The sequence below is a fragment of the Musa acuminata genome, chromosome BXJ3-3 (assembly GCF_036884655.1).
Source record: "Musa acuminata AAA Group cultivar baxijiao chromosome BXJ3-3, Cavendish_Baxijiao_AAA, whole genome shotgun sequence".
In the NCBI taxonomy this organism is placed as follows: Eukaryota; Viridiplantae; Streptophyta; class Magnoliopsida; order Zingiberales; family Musaceae; genus Musa; species Musa acuminata.
In genome coordinates, this window is record NC_088351.1 from 7,508,896 (window position 1) to 7,517,993 (window position 9,098).

Below are 9,098 nucleotides of genomic sequence, written 5' to 3' on the forward strand. Positions count from 1 at the left end.
CACGTTGGTGCAGCCTTCGTCTCCTCCATATGGACCCCACCATACGCACACATATCCGAAATGATGTATTTCTAAAACATTACGTAATCATTTTATTATTTCAGACAAAATTGCATAATATTGTCGTACCTGCAGAAACCTTAATATTATATATATATATATATATATATATATATATATATATATATGTTTCTATTTTTTTTCTACATTTCGCTTAAAATTTACAATAGATAATAAATTCGGAAAAAAAAAAGTGAGGCAAATATTTTTGTTCCAAAAGGGACTCATTACTCCATAGTGGCATTTTCGTAAAATTAAAGCAAGTGTCGGTTTCCGGTTTGCACGCAACGTTTTAAGCAAAGCAAAATAAATAAATAATTAGATAAAATAAAATAATCATTTATAATCTAAATGTAAACTAATATATTCATAAAAAAATAATCCTCTACTTTTCTTATTCAGCAATTTATTAATTAAAGAAATCAAATTTGTTCCTTTCTTTACAAGTTTTTATTATTTTTTATTTATTTAGTATTAACTGCAAAAATAAATAATTAATTAATTCTTTTTTCCCAATAAATTGACGGAGAAGACGGCGACGCTTCTTCTGTGCCTCTTCTCGTCTCTGCCCCATCCCTTTCGTGTGGCCCCCCAACCCGAACCAGTAGCGCACGAAACCCCACCGCTTCGTCGTTTCCCGGCGCCTCTCCGGCCTCCTTCCGTCGCCACAGCAGAAGCGACCTCTCTTCCTGCTCTTCTGTGTCCTCCGAGGCCAACTCGCTGCCTGAGCTTGCTGGACCGGAAGCGCGAGGAGGGGATCGGTGTGGATGGTATAGTTTCGGCTGCTCTGCAGGCGAATCTTCTTACTACGGCGAAAAGGACTGTTTTTTTATCGCAGCGTACGCGCTCTGGGTAGGATTCTTAAGCAGCGGAGGGCGCCTTTGAACCGTAGAGAGAGGGAGGGGGATAAGTGGTAGCTTTGCTGGTCTCTGAAGGCGAACGGCCGGGGTGGAGGAACGGAGCAGCCTCCTCGCTTGAGCGTGGCAGATCGGAAGAGTGGTTCTCGGTTCCGCTTGGCCTAAATGAAGGTTCCTACGGCTTGTGGATTCGCGGGGAATCCAGAGGAAGGTGCGCTTGTCGTTTGCCATTGATTCTGGCTCTTCCAGTTTTGGCTTTTAGCACAATCTTCAAAGGTCAAAGGTCTATGTTCGTTGATTTGGAGTGTCGGTCACTATGTGCTTCGTGATTCCTCTCCGTTTCTCTCATAGAAGTCGAACTGGTAACGAATGAGCTAAATTGTACCAAGCATTCGAATGATTTCGAGCCTTTTGGTTTCTCCAACCTCATAACTGTCGATGTTTACCAGTTATAAATATTGGATTTCCCAGAGTTTGCGCTCAGCAACAGTCATCTTGATTCCCGGTAGGAAAAAGGACGAGTCTGCATCTTTTTTGAAGCACGCTTCTCGTCCTTCTTCTTCTTCCTCTTGAACTGTGTTGTTCCAAGGCAGTGTTTTGATGTCTCACGGTTTATCTCCTTAACTCTCTTGGACAAGTTCTTGTCGGATTTGATCCCTAGTATCGCGAAACACTGATTAGATACACAAAATAGTGGAGATCCTTGCATTTAAGAGCTTGTGCCAGACCGAAGGACTGCAGAACTGCATGTTCAGAGATATTCCGGTAGAATATGTGCACATACATATTTTATTGGACTATCCACTTATTAGGAAATAACTTTGCATTGGCAGTGCTTGCTTGCATTTTTGCCTTTTTAGGACGTATCATACCCTCAAGATGAATGATAGTGGTCCACTGATGATTGCTTGCTCTGCTCTGTGTGAAGCAGGAGAAAAGAAGATAATCGATTCTGAGCTATGGCATGCTTGTGCTGGACCACTGGTTTCTTTGCCACCGGTAGGCAGCCTAGTGGTCTACTTCCCACAGGGCCACAGCGAGCAGGTCTGTTCTCTCAGTGGATTTGATCTGAATCCATCTAATATTGAGTATCTGATCAAGAGCATTGTGTAATGGCAATATCAGGTCGCGGCCTCGATGCAGAAGGAGATTGATGACATTCCAAAGTATCCCTCACTGCCCTCCAAGCTGGTTTGTGTACTTCTTGATGTCACCATGCATGTAAGTTTTGCAGAGAGGTTTTTCATGTCCTCCTCATGCAACTTTATATTGTGGTCAAAGTATTGTGCTAATACATCTGTCATCAGGCTGATGCCGAAACAGATGAGGTTTATGCTCAAATGACTCTTCAGCCTGTTAACAAAGTAGGTTTGATATCAATGCCTGCCTTTTTGTTTTTGCTCCTTGTGATTTTTGTGCATGCTGGTGTTCTGGTCTTGACACAACTTTGACATAGTATGACAGAGAAGCAATGCTGGCATCTGAAATGGGCCTCAAACAAAACAAGCATCCAGCTGAATTCTTTTGCAAAACACTCACCGCGAGCGATACAAGTACTCATGGAGGATTTTCAGTTCCCCGCCGTGCTGCTGAAAAGATATTTCCACCTCTGGTATGTTGTCGTCATATGTATTTGGCCATACTTCGTTTTTATTGTATAAATTTCACAACATGTAGATTATGCTTGGCTTACAAGAATTAAATTTGGGTAGGATTTCACCATGCAACCACCAGCTCAAGAGTTGGTGGTCAAGGATTTGCATGATGTCTCTTGGACATTTAGGCATATATTTCGTGGTAAGTGCCTTGTGTCTTTCCTCCATTCTTAGAATCAGTATTCACTATGTAAATTTAATAAAATATATTAGTTACAGAGGACAATTATCTAAATTGTGGTCAGTTTTGGCTCGCTTATCCTAAAACACCATTTATCAGCTTATTCTTTTATTTTTACTTGTCCCACTATGGGATTCTGAAAATTCAACACCAGTTGGTGAGCAGTGGCATGTTTATTTTTCATCTTGTGATCAAGTGTATGGTACTCTAAAACTTTTTTTTGAAATAATTTGTGGAGTTTTGTATTGCTATCAGGGAAAAATAATTTCCCTCAATGATTAAAAGCAGGAATTTTTAATTGACTTTCCATCTGGAGTTTCACTTAATATTGAATATAATAATTACAGACTTGTGATGTTGAAGCTTGGGTGGTGGTTTATACTTACCTTTTTCTGGAAACTTCCATCACTTCTTATTTCCATTGCTGTCGTGAGTCCCAAGTTCTTGAGCTCCTTAGTTTTGTATTACCTATCAATTTTATAGTACTTATGAGATGTAAATGTGAAGTTCTTCCAACCAACTGCATGTTGAATTTCATGTCTACTCTATGTACCTTGATCCCTTTACTCCTCACTGTCACACACACAAAGACATCTATTTTCTTAAACTTGTCCCAAAGTTCAACATACCTCAATACTGTCATGACTCTTTATTTTGTTGTTTGCTTTGACACTTGAAAACTTGAGATGTCAAAAGTAGTTTATAACACATTGTCTTTTTTAATTTCTGCATCATTATAAGTGCAGACATGTTCTTATTGTTAATATATCTGACGTAATTTGATATTTCTTGCACCACTTTACATTGGGAGAGCAGCTTATTTTACTTAGTTAATCCTATTATTTTGAACGAAAATGTTTTATGATTATTGCAAGAATATAATTTAGGCACACAATGAGAGTGATCTAAAGAGTGTCTATTTGCAATGACTTGTCTGCCAATGCAGGTAGATTTTGGTGCATACTAAAGATTATTTATTGGTTGCTTCTTGATTCAATTTTCATCATTGACCAAATGGCAGGTCAGCCAAAAAGGCATCTACTGACAACAGGGTGGAGTGTGTTTGTTGGTACAAAGAGACTTTCTGCTGGTGACTCTGTTCTCTTTATCCGGTATGATGAAAAATTTGATGGTGAACTTCTGTTCCACATATAAATTTAATCATGAACATGAAGGGGAAAATGTTGTCTTGCTTTGTAGAGATGAGAAGTTGCAGCTTTTATTTGGTATGAGACGTGCAAATAGACAGCAGCCTGCTCTATCATCTTCTGTCTTGTCTAGTGATAGCATGCACATAGGGATCCTTGCTGCTGCAGCTCATGCTGCTACTAACAATAGCCCATTTACTATTTTTTGCAACCCAAGGTAGTGCAGTTTCTCCGGCATCTACCATGCACATCTTACATAATCTCTCTTTAATTTGGAATATTAATTGAATTTACCATTGTTTAAATAGGGCGAGCCCCTCAGAATTTGTTATCCCTTTCGCTAAGTACAACAAGGCAATGTATACCTAGGTGTCTCTTGGTATGCGATTCAGGATGATGTTTGAGACCGAGGACTCAAGCGTGCGACGATATATGGGCACTGTTACAGGCATCAGTGACTTAGATCCTGTGCGGTGGAAAAACTCGCAGTGGCACAATCTTCAGGTCAGTGCATATTTCATGATCAAATGATTTGATTTATGAATTGACCTCACTCGGGAAGATAGAACTTTATCAACCATATTTACATGTTCTCCGTTTTATTGATTCACACATAGCGCTACATCTGAAACATACATTATTCAATTTAGAAAAGTCTTGCTTGACTTTGTAATCAACAGGTTGGATGGGATGAATCAACAGCAACAGAGAGAAGGACCCGAGTGTCAATATGGGAAATTGAACCTCTAGCAACTCCTTTCTATTTATGTCCACCCCCATTCTTCAGGCGCAATTTTCCTGAAGTACCAGGAGTCCCTGGTAAGCAAGTTACATAAAAGTGTAATCTTGTCCTTCAGCTGCTATCTTGTTTGGTATAATCATGCCCTTACTGTCAAATGGCAAAATTGTTTATAAAGCTGTGCTGGTGATGCCATTTAGGCATTTGTGACACTTGACAACATGCTTGATTAACTATTCTACTGGTTTTTCTGTTGGTGGAATGTATTCTTATACTGTTCCGTTTGTGTTTGTCAGTGAGAAGTACCTCTGGTCCATTGTAATTATCTCGTCCATTGTGAGCATTTATATGGACAAGCTTATATTGTCGCTGCCCTTGTATTTACATTCCAATGATCTATCTCGTGGCATATTCACATCCCTATTTATCATGTAGCTTTCTAAAGCCATAATCTCTTCTCACTCTTCATCTACTAAGTGATGTTTTCTGCAAAAGGAAGTCTTCTGAATGACACATGTTTATGCAGAACAGCATTACTCTAATTTTAAAAATTAGAGAACACAGTACAGAGAGAAGATGCAAAGGAAAAAGAAAGAGAAGAAAAACAAATGTAAAGAGGATATAGGGACTGTCAAACAATAAGCTTAGAGTTTTTGGTACAGGACTAGCAGAATTTTAGTGAAATCTTTTCAACCCTTGATCATGCTTGAGTTCTTGACAAGGTTACGCAGGTCTAAATGTTGGTTCCATGAACATAATGCAATGAAACTGTTATAGGTGTTAGAACAACTTTATTGCTTAGCATTACTGATATATGATACTTTCATGGTAAAGCTATGGTGCACATCCTGTCCTGTGTCACATCACGGTTCATCCTTTTTGTATTCTACATACAATCATTATTGACTTGTATGCTAAAAGATACTTACTTTGCAGATGCGCATGAAGTTGAAAATGCTTTCCAAAGGGTAATGCCATGGTTGAATGATGACTATGGCATAAAAGACACTCAGAGTGCACTTTTTCCAGGTTTAAGCTTGGTTCAGTGGATGTCTATGCAACAGAATCATCAGCTAATGACACCAGCTGCTCAACCAGCACGCTTTCCCTCAGCAATTGCATCAGCTTTGCAAAATGGTTTGGTAACAGAAGATCCAACTAAAATGCTAAATTTCCAAACACATGGTGCATCTGCACCAAGTTTGAATTCTAAGTTAAATCCTCAAACACAGCAACTAAATCAGACTTTGCAACTGCCTCGTGAACTGCAGCAGCAGCCACAGCTGTTGTCACAAGCTTCTGCTTCACACCATGTGCAATTGCCACCACTGCAACAGAAATCTATCAATCTACAGCAGCAACAATTTCAGCAACAGGAACAGGGCCAACTACAGCAGCCTCAGAGTCAGCCTCAGCCTCAGCAACTTAGATCTGTTGCTGTTCAGGAAGCTGCAGATCATCAGCTTATGCAACACCAGACATCCAGTGGACAGATTGTATCTCAAACTCATTCATCGAGTCAACATTTGCAGCCATCTCTTCTGCAACTGCAAGAACTGCAAAGCTCGTGTTTATCAAGCATGGACCCTCTCCATCAGTCTCTGCTACCTCAGATCTTGCCGGTTCAAGAACCATTGGAATTGCAACATTCTCTCCTACAGAAGCAGCAAGAGCAATTGCAATGCCTAATGCAGCCACAGCTTCAGTTGCAGTTGCTGCAAAAGCTTCAGCAGCAACAATTGCTCTCTCAGCTCAGTCCATCATTGCTATCTCAGTTGCCGCAGCTTCTAGCTCAACAAAATCAGCAGTATCAAGAGCGGCGGGATTTACAACAGCGGGTGGATGGCTCCGGTAATCTATCACTCCAATTGAAGCAATTGCATCAAGAACACAAAATCAGTGTCCTTGGTAACCAAAAGTCTCCTCTACTTGTCAGAACTCAGTCTTCACTCAGTGGGACCAAGGGTCCATCTTCATCGAACCTTCCTTCAACTAACAGTCACATTGTTTCATTGAGCTTAAACGGTAAAACTCAGCAAGGACCAGCAATTTTAGTTGAAGAAACAGTTGCACCACCTGTGGATAATATGCTTCAGGAACTTCAAAGCAAGCCACAAGTGATGATCAAGCACGAGCAGTTCAGTTTTAACGAGTCTAAGCTTCCCAATCAGCTCCCTGTTGCTGATCAATTAGATGCTTTTTCTACAACTTCTTTTTGTTTAGATAGTAAAGTGCATGAGGGCTTATCACTTCCCCCTCATTGCCTAGATGGTAACGGTCAAGATCATCGGGGCAACTTTCTTCTTGGAACAATGCCAGATACCCTGCTATCAAGAGGCTTGGGTATGGGGAAGGAAATACAGAACTTGATCTCTGGTTATTGGCAGCAGAAAGACGTTGATACAGAGTTGTCCACTGCAGATATCAGTTCTCAATCATTCGGTGTGGCAGACATGTCTTTCAAGCCTGGCTGTTCAGCTGATGTTGTGGTCAATGAGGGTGTTCCTAATAGAGGAGCATGGGCTAACCAACATCAACGCATGCGAACATACACTAAGGTCTGCTACTTTCCTTCTATACTTAAGTGATCTACCATGTTGTTTCATACTAATGCATAAAATTTAAAAATGAAGGAATTACTTAGATGTGTCGGTAGTTCCTACAAGTTATCTGGGAACCGCATAATTGATTGTTTACAAAGCTTTATCAATATAGATAATTAACTGCTGACATATAAAATACTCTAAATTACTTTGTTTACTTGGTCTATGATATCACCTATCCAATTAAGACATTTAAGGTAGCAAAACAAAGCAGGTAACATTTGATAAAGTAAAAAAAGACATGGTTTAAATTACAAGTATTATGCTTCTTATTTTCCTCTTTCCAGTTTCTATTTCCATGAAGCATAATTGTATTGTTCCTCTTTTATATTTTCTGAATTCCTATAACTGACGTACTGACTATAAAATTTTGAAGGTTCAAAAGCGTGGATCCGTTGGAAGGTGTATTGACGTAACCCGTTACAAGGGTTATGATGAGCTTCGACATGATCTTGCTTGTATGTTTGGGATTGAAGGGCAACTAGAGGATTCACACAGGACTGAGTGGAAGCTGGTCTATGTCGATCATGAAAATGACGTTTTACTTGTCGGTGATGACCCTTGGGAGTAAGCCCACATACAATGACTCATGTTAGTTTTGTACTCTTTTATTCCATGCATCAAAGTGACTACATTTCTTTTATCCGTATACAGGGAATTTGTTAGCTGCGTTCAGAGCATCAAGATTTTATCAGCAGCAGAAGTCCAGCGGATGAGTTTGGATGGTAACCTGATTGGTTTATCTGTGGGAACCGAGGCATGTAGTGGGTCTAACAGTGGTAATCCTTGGAGAGGCCAGCTTGATGATTGCTCATTTGCATCCTTTCAGCACTGAGTGATACACTGGTAAAAAAACAATCAATGATACCATTCCAGAAAGCTATATATAATCTACATGGCTGGAAACACTGCAGCCACTTCAAGAGAGGCTTCAACCATGAAATGACCAGGCAAATTATTCTGCAGAAGCCTTGCAACAGCTTCAATCAGATATGTGATCCCCGACAGATGCATGATTTATACAAAGATGCAACCATGTGTTGTGATCTTGAGAAGAACCACGGGGATTTTGTGTCAATAAATGCTCATACGATGTGCCAAAAAGAAGAAAACAAGATATGAGTTTGCCTAGTTTACAGCTTGAAGCATAATTTTGCAGCAAATGACAGATGAAGGAATTGTGTGTATCATTTGACCACAGAATTCAAAGACTAAAACACAACTCAGCATGCAAACAAAGGAGGCAGATGAAGGAACTATATGTGTATCATTTGACTACAGAATTCAAAGACTGAAACACAACTCAGATAGCAAACAATGGATGTTGCAAGCCTTGGAATGGGTGTATTTGGTTCAGAGGAGTCCCTAAAGCTGTGATGGAAGGGTGCTATGTGCATGCATCTGGGATCTTGAAAAAATGTTTCATGATGTTCACTCTTATCTGTATATATATAAATACATGACAGATGTATAACCACCTTGTGTCTACATGTACATAACATGTGTTTGAAGGATGTGTTCGACTTTAACACACACACACACACACACACACACACATATTAGAGATGTGATCTTAGCTTGGACATCAATCTAGACCTCCAGGGGTGAGTGTGCCATCCCCCTTTTTATCCACCTTTTTATCCACAAATGCCCTAAAAATTAATTTTTGATTTCAAATCTCTGAACTTTTGTTGTTCTTATTCTATGAAACTGAGAAAGTAGCTAATGTATATTCTTATTTAATTCAAGATTAGGCCGAGTTAGTCAGTCATCCACACACAAAGTGAAGTGTTTGAGGAATATCAATTAATGTATTTTTTATATTTTTAAACATTAATTTGATCATCCATTTATC

The 9,098-nt window shown here is 39.5% G+C and overlaps 1 pseudogene; it reads left to right on the forward strand.

Moving 5' to 3' along the window:
• Positions 1–608: 608 nt before the first annotated feature.
• LOC135633890 (auxin response factor 16-like) lies at positions 609–8,790 on the forward strand (annotated as a pseudogene).
• Positions 8,791–9,098: the final 308 nt, after the last annotated feature.